Source organism: Montipora foliosa, chromosome 11, assembly GCF_036669935.1.
Source record: "Montipora foliosa isolate CH-2021 chromosome 11, ASM3666993v2, whole genome shotgun sequence".
Lineage (NCBI taxonomy): Eukaryota > Metazoa > Cnidaria > Anthozoa > Scleractinia > Acroporidae > Montipora > Montipora foliosa.
In genome coordinates, this window is record NC_090879.1 from 20,945,809 (window position 1) to 20,965,124 (window position 19,316).

A 19,316-nucleotide genomic window follows, 5' to 3' on the forward strand; every position below is an offset into this window, starting at 1 on the left:
CAAAAGAGATACGATCATCGCGTTTAGCATGCACAAAGAAACATGCGATAATGTTCTCAAACTTGCATGTCGAAGAGTGCTAATTGAATCGTTTGTAAAAGGGCACGCATTTTGAACACTTCGCTAAAAAAAACGTAAAATGTCTTTTTGTTTCTTGTTGTGCCCTTTCTATGCAATTCATCACAACCCACCCTCTTAGCGGATTCGCTCCATTGTTGAGTTTTAATTGGCGTGCAGGTTAACTATTTTAATACAGCGCGACATTAAAAAGACATAGGATTAAAGTAAAGACCGTGATTTTTGGTTTTCCGCGATTCGTGTAAGTATTGGAAATTTGCTAAACAATGCATAGGTCACCAAACGTTCCGAATACTCCTCTGATTTTTTGGTATTTTTTGCCGAGAGCAGATTGTCGGAAATGGGTTGTTCTGTATTTATTTATTGATGTTTTTTGGCGCTCTCCTCCGACACCATTTATGTTCATATGTGCTAATGTGGGAAAATGTGTTTATATTTCTTTCACCATGCACGGATGTCCGTGGGTATATTTTATGAATCACTCTTCGTCAAATTCAACCAAAACATCTTCACGAAATTTAAATTACATCTAGTTTTAGCCGAAGAAACTGGTCCTTGTAAATTTATACTACACAACAGACCTTTGATATTTAACTATTGAGGAGGGGTGGGAGATTTTGAAAAAAAATTTCCTGCAGGCGCTTGTTGGATGAAAACAATTGCATGCAGCACAAATGAAATACAAAAAAAATTCTTGCACTGCTGGAAGCAAGAAAAAAAAATGTTGCAAAGCTATTTCATCATTCCTGGGGGGCTTTAAAAAACCCCAGCAAAACTGCAACCATTCCGGATAATCTGCAAGCCAGCGAGCCACTCTGGTTATCCTATTAAAATAACACATTGATTGGCCTAAACAACACTCTGGTTAGCCTAAACGTCACACCGGTTTGCCTACAGTTAGCTTACGTAGCTTGCGGTTTGCCCTTATAATGGTATAAGGGATTTCTTGCTTGCTCGGTTCACATGGCTCCAAGTCATAGGAGTCATGCAAGCCTTTACTGTTAGCCTAAATTACACATTAGCTACAATAGCCTAGTTAGTACTGCAGTTAGCCTACAGTTCCTTAGGTAGCTTGCGGTTATTGGGATCAGGGATTTCTGGCTTGCTGGCTCGCACTGTATCCAAACTCGTTAGCTTATCACAAGCAGTAATGGAGGTAAATTTTTCTACGTGAAGAATCCAGTTTTATTAGACAAAGAAAAATAATTTGTTCATTTTTAATCTTTTCAACTAAAGCATTTTCATGTAATTACTTTCTATTGAAATATAAGGTTTTTGTAATGTCTTATATAATATAAGACAACATATAACAAATTAGACCATGATCAACTAACTTTAATTCTGCTTTCACATTTGTTTTGGAGATTTCAGTCCACTTTTAAATTGTAACTACTGATTATAGCAGTAATTACCATGCTACACGTATGAGCATTTCTGAACTGCTTTTTGCTATTTTTAGCTATTTTTTTAATTAAGAAGCTAAACATTTTCAAATCTACCTGTGGAGCATCACTTTATAACATGAGAATATTGTTATTAGGTAATATTAAATGATTCTAAAGAATGATATTCCGAAAACATGTAACTATACAAGAATGATTTTGTATAGCTTACAACATTTTAAGGCTTTGCAGCTCCATATTAGAGTTATTACTGCAATAACCACATTGTAAATGTAAATACATTCTGTAAATGTAAACACGACACTTTTTTGAGGAGAGAGAAAATGAGGAGAGAAAAAAATATCCTGCAGAGCATTTAGGAGGGAAAAAAATATCCTGCCCACCAGGTTGCCTGAAAAACCTGACCCTCCCCCCCCCCCCTCGAGAGTTAAATGGTTGGCCCCTAAATGCAATCCTTTACAGTAACCAATGACGCCGCTCTGTAGTGCGTTTGTAAACCATTACAAACAAGGCCACCTCAACTCGATCATGTCACGATTTTAAGTCGCAGTTTCACATTTACAAAGATGGTTATGAACTTATCTATGCTTGGACTTTTGATTCGTCGAATTTACTAGCTTAAGGATGGAAATATTCCAAATGCAATTGTAATTAGTACTGAACAATAAAGAAAATGCCCCATATGTCATAGCTGCGATTACCCGGGAATAAAACACATCGCAGATGACAAAGCACATTTTTCTACGTTTATTGGGAAAAAAGGCTGGAAAAACTACCATTTTTCTCCGTTACGTATATCGCAGGATATCTGTTGAGTACGGACGACGAATATTGAGCGCGCTATGACCATATTTGGACATTGTCAGAATGTGTTGAATAATATATATAGATGCATTCTCACTAGCTCGCTAGTTTGAGCACTCTGGCATGGCTTAGATGTACCACATCTTGGGACATTCGGTGGCGTTTTAAGCTTAACCTCCATCCTAGGCATCAGCACTGCACTGATGAGGCCCAGAAGGCCCCGAAACAGTACTCTTTGCAGTTATATATAAAGTCTTTCCATCTATGTATATAGTAGGAGATAGGTTCTCTAGCCATGCTACTGGTACTAGTTATACTATAAATCGCAGTTTGGATTATAATTCTAGGAATATTGTTTACTTAATTAGTTGCAAGGTCTGTGGTTTTCGGTATGTCGGCTCCACCGCCACTAAGTTTAGGTTGAGGTTCAACAACCACAAGAACCGTTTACGAGCCCACTCTAGGATGTCTGCTGTTAATAAGGAGAGCGATGATCTTATCTATAAGCATTTTTATAGTCATGGGCATCATGGACTTCAAGATGTTAGCATACAACTTAAAGATAAAGTTAATGCAAAAGACGATCTGCTTGCTAAGGAAGAACAATGGGCATATCGGCTCTGATCCTTGAAACCGGATGGCCTTAAGTTAATGAGAGTGACCTCTTTTTTAAAAAGAAGCGACTTTTTGAAACATTTAGTAGCTATAAAAAATTGCGAGGAAACTTTTCTTAAAAACATTTAAGAAATTTCATTAAAAACAGTTAAAAATACACGGATAAAAAATACACGACGTTTCGACGTTCTCGGACGTCATTATCAAGTGAAAAAGAGACATTGTGAATATTCTATAAATACAAGAAAAAACAATAGTTCATTAAGAAAAAAGGTAACATAATTAATGAACTAAATAGCTTTTCAGGGTTTTGGAGTCAGGTGTCCTCGGTACAGTTTTAATGCTTTACTACAAGATGACATTCCTCGTTTGGAAGCAGGTGGGTCGCACTTAAACGTAGGAGAAGCTGTTTCAGACGTCTTTTGTTTCCATAACAATTCGAGTTCTTCAGCTTTACCGTTGCCTGTTGAACTGTGAAGGGAGTTGTGGTAATTTGGAAGGATTGTTTGACAAATTGGAAAGTTTGCTTAGTTTTAGGCGCGATGATTTTACTTACAAATAAACGCTCTCGGTATATGACGAGGGGGTGGGGAATATACATTTCCCCTTCTCTTCATAATCCCCTCGACTTACACCCCCTCCTATTCTATAATCCGTTTATCCTTTTTTTCTCAGCTATTGTTGTCAGTCCCGCTGCCCCTTTTTTCAATCAAAGCCGCACCCATCTTTTTAGACAGTTAATGAATAACTGGGGTTATTAAATATATTCAACCGAAAAGAACACTGAAAGGAAACTGAGCTAAGTGACAAAAATAAACAGTAATGGACTCGCATTGCAAAACTAGGGAATCAACGAAATTGATTGTACTCTGAGACTGGCTCCTCAATTCATTTATCTATAATGTAACTTCTTCTCCTCTCCTAACACATTAGAGAATGTTAGCATCGTCAACGAGTGTGACTTCCAGTACGACTTCTGGGATTTTGATTACTGCGCATCCGTACTGCGCAGCGCGGCAAGTTGGTCTGCGGTGACTTCCAAAAGTCGTAGCGGAAAGTACGAGTTTGTCAAAAGGAAATTGCGTTTGCTCTTCGCCGTTTACTGTAAAGAACTTCCACCGAAAAAAGGGACACACTGGTCCAGCAACTCATTAAAAAATGGGGCCGAAATGCGAACTTCATCCCATAATAAAATTTTCTGCAGTCTGGAACCCGTATGACACGCTAACCTAAATACGTAGAGCACGACTTCGAAAACGAGTACAAGTTGTAGTTGTTCTCGTATTCGCACTCGTTTCCGATGCCAGAAGTGTCTCTTATGTCAAGTCTGTGCGACGTCTTCAGTAATAAACGATAGCCTGAGTGACGATCGTGTATTTCTATGGCAACACGGTAACCTTACAATCGTATCCACATTATTCATTTGCTTTTTAACTGAGTCGATGAAAGAAGATGCTCAAGTGATTTTAAATTACAATGTTAGAAGAAATATGCAATTCATGAGTTCATATCATTTTCGTGTTGAAAGTGCGATCCCAATGCAAAAGAAATGAACGTAGCGACTTCAGCGACATCTAGGTTTGGAATGGGCATGCGCAGAAAAGGCATGAGATTTCAGAATGAGTTTAGTATGACCTGTCGTATGTCCTATCATCTTGCTTGCTGTAGTTTAATTAAAAATGACGATTACAAAATAATGGAAAGGAGAAAACTGCTCAGGCTTACTCATAATTAATGTACTTTATTATCACTTCTGACACAGTTCTTCTTGAACTTAATTATTTAAGTTTAAAACAAAGATAACAAAATATTGCGTGGCACCCCCAAAATTCCTCACGAATTTAAGGCCCAAAACATCTTCCATCATCTCCCAACACCGTCTTTCGCCGAATCACATTTGACTTTGGATGATAATCTTTACCTTGTTCCATTTTTTTGCAATGGATAGCTCATCTATTCTGACATTAGCCTCATTAGTCTTTAAGCTTTTCAGTATACACTTCAAACACTTTGTCATGTTTTTTTCACCCTTTGATTGCTAAATAAAAAAAATTATGTTTCCTTAAAAATTACCATTTAAGCTAGAATATCAGAGGTTTTTTTAAGAGATGAGAATTAGAGAATTAAATTAAAGGAGAATTTCTGAAATTAAAGTGTTCCTGGATAAAGTCACCAAGATCGAGGAACGATCTAGAAATCACTATTTAGTAAGTGGTTGTTGTTGTTGTTGTTGCTTTTAATTTCTAACTCTTGGATCAGCTCAAATCAATTGCGAAATTTCCTTGCCAGTTCCACTCTTCTTCGAGTCAAGTGATTCCTCTCCAGCTGTCTGCGTTGATAGGTTCTCATTCTCTCAACTTCATTTAAGCTGTTCATTTCCTCTGTGTGCTCCTAAATACATGAAATTCAATTACAAAAAAAATGATTTTTTATGTTATTTTGATGACAGTACAGTGGCATGAAGATGGATAACTTTCCTTAAAAAAAATAAACTCGGTACAAATAACGTTCTGCTTTGATTAACTAAGGAACACCTGCTCTCTTTCCTACTGTACGTTGCGATAAAAATCGCTGATCGGCAAGTTGACAAATTTTTCCGTAAACTGAATATTCATAATATTCATTATTAAATCGAAGAATCTGCAAGATCAGATATGATAAGAATTCGGTCAGCCTGAGTGGTATTTGTTTAGGAAATAATTTGACACTGGATTTCGAGATGGTCAATGAAGAGATCCATGTTACGATCGTTGACTGAGTAAAGATGTAGGTAAATGTATTGGTTCAGTAACTTTGATACAATGGGTTTTTTTGAGCAAAAAAATAAATTTGGCTGAGTCATGTAAATTATACAATTGTTTTTAACAGGGTTCACATTATATATTTACATTTTAGTGTGTTCTTATAACTGTCAAAACAGCCCATGTTTCATTCCTGCCTTTTGTTATGTTTTAGTTTTCATTCTATTTAATCCAATAAATAACAATGTAGCCGGCCCTAACCCTAAACAACAACAACAAATCAAAATTGTTGAAAGTCATTTTAAGAGCAAATTATAAAAGAAATTTCTGTTACGTTTCTCCCCTTTTTTAGGTGATGAATCGGTCAATACTCGGATAAAATTCTTGCGCTCGATGACCCTTCGATTGCAGATCTGCATTCTCAACCTCTGAGTTTTATCCTAAGCCATTAAACTGACAAGCGTAGTACCTGGTATACACTTTACGCAGACCACACTCCTCTGAAGTGTAAACAAATTTGTTCAAAGGTTCGATCTTAAATTGATTTTCACTTCAGGAAAAACACAGGCTCAAACTGCTTAAAACGGACTAAATCTGGACGAAAACGGGTGCAACCTAAACAAAAAATGATACCTTCTGGAATTCCCCGACCATTTTTCGCGAGTCGTACGTACTTTATGATCATTTAAGAAACGAGTATATTTCAAGTAATTAAGAACTTGAATAATATTTCTCTTTCTTACATTGCCCGGCGGAAAACATATGAAACAGACCGATTTTAGAATCGCAATGTACAAATCGGATCATCTCACTTTATAATAACTTCAACACCAGCGCCTAGTAGTCAAATAAACCTTCTTATTTGCATAACGTTTATCTGTATTTATCTTTCTTTGGCTTGTTCACACTTTGTGTGACTGTTTCCCATGGCCTGTGAGTAGGTTTTGGAAATGCTGTCGTTCTTGTTCGCGACACAGAAGTGAACTGATACCGTTTGACTTCAGTGCACTCAACGTTTTACGCACTTACCGAATCGCCACTGAAAGATCTCCTCCCTTGTCCATGGGGTGGTCTGTATGGGCCCCAGGATAATTGCCCTCCAGTGCGACGAACAGCAACAAGGAAACACAGAAGCATCACTTGAAGAACAAACAGTACAGAGCTCTTCATATTGCTTCTTGGTCAGTAGCAAGGGAACCGTCGAAAGTTAAGAAACAAAGTGAATGGTTTAACAGTGTCATATGTACTTTTTTTATAGTTCTTCGCATATAGCCCACAGGATCATGTGACGCACTTGAAAACAGCAAATTGCGGAAAGGAAAGCTGCTGTTCAGGAAGGCAATTAAACGGGTTGTGTAGGCGAAATCTTAATTGATTGATCGAAATATTTCATGCCTTGGCAAGTTAGGAATTTTTTACTTCATATCCCCAGCTTCTAGGTACATGTGTAAAGTCATGTTGGACATTATATAACAACGCAAATAATTGTTCTTGTTGCGGTTTGTAAAATTGCCTTTTCGTCATCGAGAAGTAGAAGATAAATTTGTGATGTAAATATCTTTTAGGTAAATAATGAGCAGCAAGTTAATTTTAACCTTTCAATTTTGCTCTGAACGTGCACCCATTCACAACTTTGAAGGCGACCTCTTGCAATGACATGAAAGCAGGGCAAACATAACGATATACTGTAAGGTATATCAGTACTGTCAGTTTTGTCAGTTTGGTGTCTGCCGATGCGGCATTTGGCTTTCAAACTCCCACCTTACAGTTATTTTTAAAGCAGCGGCTGGCAAAAGAAAAAAAACCGACACGAAAGCCTTATAATCAGATTTAATTTCTCAGCGTTGAGGAACTTAACTGCATAACATGTAAATACAGTAAGCTTGAGAAAAACATTCATCTCCTTGATGCCAAGTTTTAACAAGTATTTGAAATTAAGTGAAAAATGAGTTCCCGTACCGACTTATATTTAACTGACACTGACGACAACGGATGGATATGCAACCTCTTCCTCATATAAAAAAAAAAGTACAAAACGTCTTTTACACTGAGTATTTTGGATGAAGAGTTCAGTTGGTTCTGTTAAAACCGACCTGCATAATCTAGACTAGCATTAAACTGGCAAAAGAATCCCAAGCAATTGTCCATTGTCGCATACCTCGTATACTATCACTTACTCTTCATACCATTCCAGATGCTTTTTTTAAGGAAGGCTGTAAATCTGTCCTTGTGGATTCAAATTGTAATTGAAAGGGAAGACTAACTTGGAAGTGCTAAAATTTTGCCTGAGTGTTTGTTAAAGACTTCCTTAATGGTGAAATTCGCTGTCCATAGCCACATTGCGTACTGGTGCATGACAACGATTACTCATCGTGTTTTTTTCATCATGTATACAATACTTAAAGTGTAGTGACTCCGGAAAGATCGAAAGAAGTAGCAAGAAGCACGAGACGCACTATTCTGGCGTACCTTGTTAAAAGAGCAGGTTATTACGAATTGTTTTCAGTGATTATCAGTGTATTCAAGGGCTGCCTGAAAACAAAGCGAAGGTACCCATGCCACGATTAATTGCTTGAGAGCATTGTTCTGATTAATTGTAGATGGTTTTCAATCACCTGATGAGACGGCCATGCTGGTGAACAAAACAATAGCAAATTATGGCTCATGTTTTGGATTATAACAGATTCCCAAAAGACTTTTTTTTTCTCTATTGTTCTTTGCACCAACATGGCTGCTCTGACGTCAGGTGAAAACCGTATTTTCTAAAGGTTTTTACTGATTTAAATTTTTCTTGTTTGAAGTATTCTTTGTAAACAACACTATTTTTCGGACAACCTGGCTAAATGTTATCGCGGCGATCCATGAAGATAAAAGGTCACTAAACCACGAAAATTTTTGAACGTAAAATGTCACGGGCCCCTGAAAAGTTTAAGACTCGTTTATAGCAATAAATTAATATCAAATAATATATTGATGTATATTTCGGATTTCTCTTAATGATATTTTTTGTTATTTTCCTCGCGTTCTTAGAAGCAAATGAAGGGTTCGTCACTGTAAATCAGGTTAAAACAAAATTTTCAGCTGCACGCTATTGCATGTGGTTGGCCATTTATTTCAAAGCCACACATATTAAAAGGCCCCCATATATATGGGCCTTTGAAGGTCGTTTGTACAGGCCGAGAGTTTCAACGCGTGTAGAATTGAAAATGGCCTTGTATATGGTATGACAGCCCACGTCTAAAGAATCAAACAATCACATTTATTTCAAACACGGTAAATGGCTCAGCAAGCTGGTTTTCAGGCGTGCTAAAAATTACTAGAATAACAAGATATAAATGTTAAAACGACTATAGTAATATTAGTAACAATCGTAATTTACTATATAATAATAAGAAACAAGCCATGTAAAATGTGTCCTAAGCCGGATATCGCACGTTTAAAGCTAGCAAGATCCCTTATCTCATGCATTTGATTTGACAGACCACTCTAGAGAATTTAGCACTGCTGATAATCGAATAGAGTAATCAGCCCTTTACAAACAAACTCGACAAAAAACTCGTCTCATGATTTTGAAACAAAAGTGGCCTGCCATAATTGCACTGTTAATTTGTATGACTGAAGAAATGTGTGGGGAAAATTTTTAAAATATAAAGTCAGTTTAGGGGGTTAAATGAATTTTATGATATCAAAATAACTGGAGATGTTCCTCTTTAAGGACGGTGCCTACTGTTGTTATTGTGCATATGTTCTGCGCATCTCGATATACTCTGGTTTCCTATCGCTGATGCTTACCAATACAATGATATTTTTGCGCGGTTTAAGACTATCCGGAGAAACTAGATCTTAGTAAGTACTCTTGGTATCCAAAAAGAAAATTGGGGATAACCATGCATTTTTGAGAGATAATTAAGTTTCAATTTGAGAAAAAAGCCTTACATTGCTTTGTGTTTTAAAGCTTTTTACAAATATTATTCATCAGTTACCTTGAAAAATGCGTGGTTACCCCCAATTTTCTTTTTGGATATCAATAACACTTGTTAAGATCTACATTTCGTACATAATCATAAACCGGGGCAAAAATACCTTTGATTCTGCAGGCACCGTCCTTAATTAAGTTTCGAAATTTTGATGAATTTTCAGTATTACTTAGGCTAAATGCCGGGCTGCCGTTACAACGGAAAGTCAGACGTCCAATTGAATAACTAACCAGTAGGCATCCTGAATTCAATTTAGGGATTGCTAAAATTGGAAACGTTCTTTAAGAAAAACTTTTTGTCCTTCAAACTGAACATATTCTTTGAGGTGATTTACACAGCAAAGCACTGTACACCCTCACGCATTGCGCAAAATTGCAAATTTCTAGTTTCTAAAAAATCTGTGATGCCGCGTCGGTGGGAAACTGATATAGGAAAATTTGGTTTTATCAAACGTGTTGACGTTTCGAGCGTTAGCCCTTCGTCAGAGCGGCTTTTATGCTGGTGTGGAGGAGCTTTGCCATTGGTGGAAATATGGTAACATGAATTTGTGAAAAGTTAATGGAATGAGAGGCGTTCATTGATTTCGTGAGGATAGCGTGTACCTAGTAGAAAGATGAATTTTTGTTCCAGATTCTTGCGGCTTTCTCTGTTCCCGTGGTGTAAGGATAGGTCGCAAATTGTCATGTTGTGGCGGGAGTGATTAGGAAAATTAAAATGGCGCACAACTGATTTTGATGCATCTGTGACGTTTTTTTCTACATCTCGTAGGTGTTTGCGAAAGCGGTCCGCCAAAATTCTCCCTGTTTCTTCTACGTACGTCTTCTTACATAGTGTGCAGGTTATGCAATATATGACATTTGCGGAGATGCATGTAAAGTGGTCAGTGATTTTAACGGATCGATTCTGTCCTGAGATCTTAACCATGTTAGAAATAAAAGGACAAGTTTTGCATCGTGTGCTTGTACATATGCGAATGACTGGGACTGCCACAATCTCCTTCCCAGAGTCATCGTTTCCTTGATCAGCGGTCGGGAATGAGAGACTCTTAGATACTTCATATATGGTAATAAGCGTGTAAAGAACCCAAAGGTCCCCAGTCTTTTAAGTTACCTTAGCGTTCTTACTCATAGCGTCCCGAGTCATCCCCAACCATAAGTTACCATCTTTAGTCATCCCGAGCCATACTTAAGCATCCTTAGTCGTCCCTAGCTAGTCAAATAAAAAAAAGGCCATATTTGATTGGCTGTTGAAAAACGATTTCATTTTACTTAGAACAAAAGTAGTCAAATACGTATGGTATCAATTGGTAAATTAACGACTTCCCGAAAGCCGTCGAAAGGATACAGATTGTATCCTTCGAATTGTACACTATATTCTTTGAAGCCTCATACTGAGTTTCCTTGAGGTTGAATTCAGATAACCTTTTGAGGAAGTACGCATAGTCCAATGCGTTGTGGAAGTGCGCTACTTTAGAGGAAGAGGCCATATTTCTAAAAGTTTGAATTTTCACGCATGGTCAGAAGGGTCTTCGCGCACGCGCAGTTATTCAACAGGAACAGAGTTTTCTGGCTCCGTTTTTGGATTATTCCAGAGCCTCCCCATACACAACGTACCTACCGTCTCCGGCGCCCATTCCGCTGGACAAGGGTAACGTAGGTTCTGGGAACGACATTGGGACTGCTATGGCAAAGAACGGTCATCTCTTCCAAAAAGTTAATCTATATTTGTCGACGAATGGTTTTGTCCTTTTAGTTATCATTTTGGTATTGTAGAAACTTGAAGACAAGAATTACATCAGGAATAAAGTATATATGGAGAAACGCTTTGGTGTCCGTCACTCAACGACACTAAATTAGCGGACCGGACAGTTGGTTTCGTGTACGATAATAACTTGCTCTTGATTTCGCCCCGTTTTTGAAAGAGCTCTTCGACCCATCTCGTTTTTGAGACGTTGAAGTGTCCAGTGATGATAATTCGATTAACTTCGTTGTCGTCGTTTTCCCCTTTGCAGGCTGCAGGAATTAGTACTAGCACTTTTCGTAAGCCCCTTTGATTCTGACGAGTTGAGGGTTACCTGGGCACTAGTTTCCCAGTCTCCCCATTTCGTTTAGCGACAAAATCGCACTCTAGAGTCCAATTTTTTTGAAAAAAAAAATCCAGTTTTGCTGAGTGGTGAAAAAAATACGGAGGGCAGATTTTTATGTCCATTTTTTAAACGATCTATATCTTTCTCTTTTCGTTCATGTTTTCTCATCACAGTCATTTGTTACCTTCCCCTTTTGTGAATTTATTTCTGACAAATATTCAAATTCATAATAATGATACCAGAGCCTCAGCGCAACTTCGGCCTCACATTTGTCGAAGAAATATCAAACGATTCACCATACTTTACCTAGGGTCAAACATGTGGAACTTTTTACCACCCTCAGCTATCTCTTTTCCCAGTTTATCTTCTTTCAAAAGAAAGTTTCTTGATTTTTCTCAATAATTAATCAAAAATAAAACAAATAACCAAATTGACTCAAAAATAAAACAAATAACCAAATTGACAAGTATAATAAAGGAATGATATGTCTGAATCTGTCATTCAAGCACAGACTCGCCAAGTCAATTGAACTGAAAAGGGGGCCTCAGTATAAGCCCTAAGGTTTTTTAGGTCTCCTCGCCACTTATTTCTCATATATGTTTCCTTTTTTTCGTTTCCTTTTGCTGTCATTTTTACTGAATTGATTGAAATACGCGGTGAAAAAAACATTGATTGATTGATTGATTGAAAATCTTAAAACCTATTTCTTTACGATTGCTTAAAGAATTTTTGTAAAACATCTCCCAAAAAAACCAAACGATTTCACAGTTAGCAGCTGGTTAGCTGGTAAGAAAGACGAAAGAGCCTGGCAACAAGGTTACGTAAGCATTAGGAAGGACTGAATGAAACGAAAGGAAACATGATGGGGAACCCTATGCTTATCTCTTTGTAGGCACATTTTTGTCGCTCATCGCATTGGACAAATACCCAAATAGGTCATATCCGAGTTCCTCTCAGCCTCTTGAAAAGGCGAGTCTTAACGCTATTGAATCATGGCTGAAACGAAGAAAACTCTGAAACAAAAAAATCCAAAGAAGATTTAAATGAAACCTGCTGTTTAATATTACATCATTTACTTCAAAATACTGTGACAGCCAAAATTGAATATGTACATATAATTTGCACTATTATTTTAAAAGATTTTTATTTTGCAATTTTTTTTCATCATAAGCTTTACAAGTTGAAAATAAACATTTAGCTTCCAGGTCCCTTTTCGTACACGGTTAAAAGCGAGAAGATCTTGAGTGTTCTATTTCTTCCAAAAGCAGTGGAATATTAAGCTTTTTGCCGATGACCCTGGACCTTTTTCGTGTGGTCGTTTCCGCATTTCCCACAAGGATTTTGTCTTTAAGTCGACGAGGAACCTCAGGTCCTCGATTGTCACTTGACGGAATGACCTGAAACAAAGAAAGGCAACCAGGCTCAGAATGTTGCTCCTTGTGACCTCTTTCTTAATCGAGCACGTATCACCTTCATGTCCAAATCCAGTACACTACAACACAGAATGAAGTTTGTAACTGAACGATAATCATTTATGAAGCCTCGCACATCAGTTCGAATAGCGGAATTCACTTCACCGTGACTCAACGGGGGCCTTGAAACTAGGCCTTCTCTATTATCGTGCTGGTAAAACTTGGCAATTCTAGTTTTTATACGCCACAAAAATGCTTAAATGCTCGATTCTTAAAATAATATCTACTTTGGTTCCAGAAAATGCTTTTCTTAATTTCAAGCAAAACGTACAAACTCAGGCGTCATGTGTGCTTATCATCAACTGAATAAAGCGACATAAAGTTTCGAAAAGATGGCGTGGCAATGGCCTACACCATCTTGTTTGAGCAAGCGCCTGAACGGCCTCTGAAAGCTAACCGCTGATCAGCTAGGTCCATACTTTTTTCGAGTCAATTCAGATGCACTCATTTCATACTTCAGTTATAGAAACCTTTCTCTCATGCAAACACAAAAGCAAATCATCACAATGCTTTGGAATGCGAAAATTTAGCATTTAAAATCTTTGGAGAACTGAAATCGATATAAAAATTATGCAAAATACTAAATAATGTCAGAAAATATTTTATGCAAGGGCGGGCCAGCTGAATAAAAGTGGAAGCACCGGATCTTGGGAGATCTAACCAGCAAATAATTTGTAGATTTAAAACAAAATAATACTGCAATAATTTTATTTTAAATAACGCCAGCAATTCTTTTTAAAGAAAAAGCCTGTGAAAAAAATGCTTGTTTGACCAAATAATGCAAAAATATATATAGCATAATCGGGAAGGGCTTACTTGAAACTAGACAACCGACAATCATTGGCTTGCAATAGAGTGGCAAAATATTTCTAGAGATGTCTTATGTTCACGCTATAAACAAAACAAGCGAATGAAAGATCTACTGGTATTGGCAATCTCTCAAACTCTCAGAGCGGTTTTCAATTGAGTGTCGCAAAACAAATACCAAAGTAATTACTTCGACCAATCACAGCAGGTGCAAACAGCGCAATGGACGAATCCAAATTCGTAGCAGTTTCACGTAACTTGCTCAAAGCGCGGGAAAAAACGCGCATGCAAGTCGCGATTGGTTTTGGTTTTGATCCTCATTGGTTCATCAAATGATGGCGCGAGATTTATAAACTAATCTCCAAGCGTATCAACTGCAATCACGTAATTACGTTCCCGACAGTCGTTTGAAAACTGCTGTAAAAGCTTCGCGATTCAAACTCCCTAGGAGAGGGGGTTTACATCAGTTGAGTCTTCTTTGAAAGGACCTTACTAAAGCAGAAGACAATTAGTCCGAGCCTACGAACGTATTGTGAGTATAAAGTGGATGCAGACATGTGGTAAGCCTGAGACGCCTGACAGCACATTTTATAGCCAGCAAGTGACAAGTGCGTTTTAAAATTTTGCTACATTTTTTTCCCGTTCTCTTTGCCCAAGAACAATGTAAAATGCTAAAAATCAGATGCTTTAGCTTATAAAGAGTGTCAGGACATGACATGACTTAGTCATTCTATAGCTATCTCCGAACTTTAAGTCCGTCCACACCTTTATCTTAAGGTCCAGTAATACGGGCCACATTTTTCGTGCAATTTGTCGCTCAACAATGTTGCGTTGCAAGTTGAGATGGTTTGTTGCGCGTATTACCATCTTCTTGCGCAACAAATTTTTGTGGTAATTGCGTTGCAAAAGTAGACGTAGCTTTTACTTTTTGCAACACGAAAATTTGTTGCGCAAGAAGGTGGTAATAAGCGCAACAAACCATCTCAACTTGCAACGCAACATTGTTGCGCGTCAAGTTGCACGAAAAATGTTGCTCGTATTACTGGGCCTTAAGGCTAACAGGATCAAAGTGTACATCATGCTGAAAAAGGGTTGGAAGAATCGCATTAAGACAGAGATAGACGATTGTAAAAAACTGTGATAGCTTTAAATGAAAATCGTTCTTTCAAACAACCTTTGGCGGGCGAAACCTACTCTAAAAGTAACCATGACTTACACTTAAATCAAAGTGTGCCTGAAGTTTGACTATATCGCATCAGTAAAATTGTCAGTGTAAAAACTCAAGAAATACTTTATGTAACTGTAAAGACTGATAATTATACATATTCTCTCTTTCCAAGAACCGTTGTAGAATGGAATTTTCCTCAAATGTAAATAGTTTCAAATCTTAGTGGCTCAATTTTCTGCAACTTACATAGCAAGTCTATTTCTTCGGTATAACGAAAGATCTCGGTAGTCCCTCGACACTGATATCGATGATGACTTGTAGATGTGAGTAGTTAGCTACATTTGGCTGTCTGTTCGGCAGGCTCGTTTGTGGGCCATTGGGCGTCCACCGTTGTCCCAATGAAGTTATCGTTATCGTGGTCCTCAACACAGTGTTTCTTCTTATGTGTGCCTTTTCGTAGTAACTACGTCTGCTCTCTTCTACACTAGTACCCGTGTTGCACACCAAAGTTCGCCATTTATGTCGGTCCGGGGCCTGTTTCTCCCAGTTATTTATTTTATGTTAACGAAAAACGAAACGAAACGAAAGAAATTCTCAATTGACCCACTGACGGTATGAAATGGAACTTCGATACAACGAAACTCCCACATCATATAACGAACTACAGGGCCAGAAAAAAATTATGACTGAGGAAATGTCCATGGTTAAATTCTCTACTTAGGGATTCTAGGTGTTTATGATGAGTAGATTTTAAAGACAACACTGGAATCACCCTTTATTTTAAAGAATCACGAAAAAATGACTGAGACAAGTGCCTCGGTTTGCCTCATACTGGCTACGGCCCTGAACTACATGCATTTCCCAGTCACCCTGAGGTTTCATTGTAAACGTTCGTGTCCATACAGTATTTATATGTACATATTTTTGTTATTTCGTCTTAGTTTCTTCTTTACTGTGCTGGCATAAGCTTCAAATCGCAATCGTTTCAGGGAGAATAAACAGGAACAGGAATTTTCAACTTCCTACAATATGATAAAAATATAATCCAATTTAAAATTAAATACGTTTTATGCACTTCTCTTATTTTTGAGTTCCTCTTTGGAGGGATAAACTGTTACACGGAAATTTCTTTGATGTAAACGGACATGAAATAAGCCGTAGATCAGAAATAAGTTTCAAAGATTTTTGGACTGGACAGCAGACAATTTGAGCCTGTTGTCCTTTTAACGAAGATCACGTTATTACTTTAAATTCCTCTCTTTTTGATACTATGATTTTACTGACTTTAACCTGAAGAGATAATAACGCCGATTTTCACTGACTGAAAACTTTACCGACCGAAATATATTTCACCTTATTCATGGCCGGTTCTTCATATTCTTTGCCTGAGGGCCTGTACCACCAGTTGAAAGTTAGTTGTCCTTGTACTTGAAGAATGTTCACAACAACACATATAATAGTTGCTAAACCCTTAAAAGAAACAAACTGGCTCATATTAGCTTTTTCTAACAGTTAGGAGCAGGCCTGAGAAAAATTAAAACCAAGCGACTTGACTGCAGAGTGCGATAGCCTTTTATAGCCTTGAAAGCTAGGCTCGCGGGTTGGCCACCGTAGAGGATGAAAAATCGCATTTGATAAGAATGAACGTAAAAGCTGAAAATGCAGGAAGTCGTTTAGCATACTACTCTTCCATTACTTGAATTGGAAATTTCCAGTACGTGGGAGCACAGAATGCGGACAACGTTTTGGTAAAGATCCCTTCTAGATTACGCTTTTAGGAAATATTACCAAACTCTTTTCATCTTGAAAAAGCTCTCCCTGCTGATTTTTGTTGATATAACCAAACATTTTTGACCGTTGGTTGACATTGTTAGATTAGTTAACACCGTAGGCCGAGAAAAACAAACATTAGACTACTGCAGTTTTTTTGTTATCAGCTACAGTTATTTTACCTTATCAGAGAAGTGGTTTTCTACCCTTTACTGAAATCTGGTTTAGCAATCTTATTTAGCCATGCAGGCATGTCTTTAAAACTCACCTGAGAGACCTTTGGCGGGGATACTTTCCAGCAATAATTATCATTGAGGAATAACTTTCTGTGAGTTTCAAGGACTTTTGCTAAAATTTAATCAGTGTTTTTATCAGTAAGAAGATAAAACTAGGTGTTTTTCTCTGAAACGTATACACCATGGCGGAGACGAAAGATAAGATGCTCCGGCTAGGAAACGGGGAATGGCACATTAATCATTGTCTTTGAATTATTCTCTTTTTAACTGGAAGTAGACATGCTTTCTTTTCTAAATTCGTATTTTCAGACCGCTTAAAACTGGCCGCGTCGAAATCTTTAACCTTTGGCATTTCTTTAAACATTGATGGTGGTTTATCATAAAAAAACCTTTCAAATATGGTTGCGAGTCGAAAAAAAAATAGAGACTTTTAAATAGCTAGAAAACTTCCCTTCACCTTATCGTTAACTAGGTTTGTAAAATATGATAATCAGAAACTCTCAGACTTTACATAGTTCATGATCTGTTTGCCTGACAGACAGCCGCAAAATAATCTGTGTTAGGGTTAGGGAAAAAATATCTACGCCAATGATAGCGGAGCTTTTAATCAATGGGAACCAAACGAGCGTTTTTCGATATCACCGGCGAAAATTTCCCAGCGCATTTCTATCTCGACCTTAAAGTGGAAGGCGTTTCAAGGAATGGAATTGCTTCTCCTTTTCTTGAAATATAATTGAAAAGCAGACGGTTTTATGGACAACCAAAGGCGGCAGACCGTAGAATTTACAGCACCACAGGGCAGCTCATGTTGTCAAAAGACGCGTACGAAAGCCAGGGTTGTGAAAATCACTTTTAGTTTAACCATCTTGCTTTAAAAATCTTAAATCTTAAAATCATCAGACAAAATCCTTAAAACAATTTATAAAAATAATCGCACTAGCTTGGAACAGCGTCCATCGAGTTTGTAAGAAATGAAACCTGCCCCATAGTGAACTTACTCACACCCGGTAGTTTAAAATCTGTTCATGTAAAGAAACGGGTGTTTTAGCAGCTCTCATAAATTGGCTTACTACCCTAACCCAAACATAAAAGACTTAACAATTGAAATAATGACTTAAAAATATTAGAAGCTGCTTACACTACCAAACAATAGCAGGTTATGAGAGCAGCTGCTACACTACTGAAAAAAACTCTACTGGGCGTATTGGCTTCCATTAATGGCTGACACAGTTTAGGTGCCTTTTTAATTTATTAAGAGGTGATTAGAGTACGTTTTTTGTATCGCAGCATCTTAAGCGTTTTAACTCACATTTACTTATCTTTCTTAAGCGAATTTTAAACGCCACATGAAAAATATTACTGTTAACATTCTGATTATTTCAAAGTATGATTAACATGTTACATTACTCCCGGAAAGACTTCATTTTCGCGTACTTTATCATTTATCAAATCCCGTTTAAATGAATACTATGCCTTTTATACTTTTTTATTTATAAATGAATGACTATGGCAAACTCCCATATACATCAAAGCCTTTGCTGTCATGATCTTGGAGGTATAAGCTGAGTCATCTGATCTGGTTGCCTTACTGACATGATATCGCGTCCAAATACACAGATCGAGGAAGTACTATATCGATAATCTTTATTTCAGGATATCACCCACTAACGTCATTCATTGTTTGCCTCGCGGGAGCAAAGCTACCGTTTTCTCTCATTAATTTTTGGGGGCATAAAAACTTTCAATGCAATGCGGCTTACAAGGCGTCCGGAATAAAGAGGTTTTCACATCCCATCATGCTTGTAGGAGTAAAAATCAAAAGCAAACCGTGCCTCCCCATGCTTTTTCCTCGCATTTTGTGCCAGTTGCATTATTTTTTCTTTTCGTTATGATTGGCTTATTTTTTTGTGTGCGTTTTGTGATTGGCTAGACCCTTACTTCAGTCACGGTTACCGCTTGGTCGGCTGTCGGATCCTTGTCAGTTAAGTTGGTACCATTTACTCCACGAATGCCTTTGGTATTAGATACTGATTCGACGTTTGACTGACGGTCATATTTTGAGGAGCACTTGATTTTTTAATTAACCGGTTACTGGAGACAGACTTTCAATTATTCTTTGAAGGAACCACCTCTCTTGAGGTGCTCCAATTAAAGTCCAT

At 37.6% G+C, this 19,316-nt stretch overlaps 1 long non-coding RNA gene across 1 annotated transcript; it reads right to left on the reverse strand.

Moving 5' to 3' along the window:
• Positions 1-4,625: 4,625 nt before the first annotated feature.
• Positions 4,626-6,853, reverse strand: LOC137976202 (uncharacterized). The gene is made up of 2 exons (XR_011117717.1): positions 6,671-6,853; positions 4,626-5,291 (listed from the first exon to the last, which is right to left on the reverse strand). It is a non-coding gene; the product is annotated as an uncharacterized lncRNA (long non-coding RNA).
• Between the last annotated feature and the right edge of the window lie 12,463 nt (positions 6,854-19,316).